The 1,254-nt window shown below is 25.0% G+C and overlaps 1 non-coding gene across 1 annotated transcript; it reads right to left on the bottom strand.

Annotated features, from left to right (window-relative positions):
* Positions 1–291: 291 nt before the first annotated feature.
* TRNAR-CCG (transfer RNA arginine (anticodon CCG)) lies at positions 292–364 on the bottom strand. The gene has a single exon. It is a non-coding gene; the product is annotated as a tRNA-Arg (tRNA).
* Between the last annotated feature and the right edge of the window lie 890 nt (positions 365–1,254).

The raw sequence follows: 1,254 nt of genomic DNA, 5'->3' as shown, positions 1-1,254 counted from the left end.
GATCAGAGTTCAAATGCTACAACTCTACTTTAGGCTGTTCTTAAATACGTACGTTAATATGTTGTGTTATATATTACATATAAAGTGTTGATAACTTGATACACACTATTTTTTGTTTCAAAACTTTAATTATAAGTAGTTAAAAAGATAGTTGAGTTCACCTAGAATAAAAGTGGAAAATGTAACATAATTCGTAATAAAAAGTAACCATATAAATAATTATTAGGTGAATTTTGCTTAATTTGCCATGGCTTCGTCTTGATATGAGAAGAAGCACTTCTAATAAAAAGACGTTCACGGTGGGACTCGAACCCACAGTCTCCCGCTCCGGAGGCGAGCGCCTTATCCATTAGGCCACGCGAACACCTCCATCAATCCTTTTCTAAAGTTTATATATTTAAATAGAAATTAAGGGCTTTAAAAGACAAAAATCATAGAAAAACCTCTTAAATATTCTCAAACATAATTATACAGTAGGAAAGATGTTCACATATACCTGTGCTCTTTTTAAAATATGATATTCCAATAACTTTAATCATTTAGATATAATAAAAAATATACAAGATCCAGATTTGACAGATGAAACACACATGGACATGAAGTTTGGGCGGAGCATGTAGACATGCAACCTTTTTTTTCTTTTAACAAGTTTTTTAGTTGTCAGCTTGTCCTCATATGCAAGTTTAAAAAGCCATTTTCTCCGGCCGCTATATGTGTCATGGTTGAGCTACATTAAACGGAGTCTTTTTTTTTTTAGCGAGTCCCACAAGTCACAAGAATTATGCAATGTATATAAAAAAAATTAGTTAGTGTATAAAAATATTATTTAATTTTTAAAATTTTTTTATTATATTATTATAAAATTTACATTATTTATTTATTTATTATATATTTAATTATTCTACTATATTAAATTTAATTATTCTGATAACTAAAATTAAAATATATTTAAAATATTAGAACTACTATTATAAAATTAAACCAAATGTAAGTATCACAACATGTTGTGACTATAATAAAAAAAGAAAAATAGGAGATAGAATACTTTTTGAAATCAAAATAACTAATCATAAAAGACACGCACACAATGAAAATATTTAAAAATAAAAAAGATTTATTATCAATTTTTTAATAAAAAATAAGAAAAATTTTCAATTTATAAAAAAATTAATCTTTTATAAAGTTTAGATTTAAGAGTCTAATTATACATAAAAAAAAATTGAAATTTAATTAATTCAACTATATTCTTAATAC

Source organism: Arachis ipaensis, chromosome B9 (genome assembly GCF_059453495.1).
Source record: "Arachis ipaensis isolate K30076 ecotype BB chromosome B9, ASM5945349v1, whole genome shotgun sequence".
NCBI lineage: Eukaryota > Viridiplantae > Streptophyta > Magnoliopsida > Fabales > Fabaceae > Arachis > Arachis ipaensis.
The sequence above is the reverse complement of the archived record's forward strand: the minus strand, read 5'-3'. Positions and strand labels throughout refer to the sequence as shown.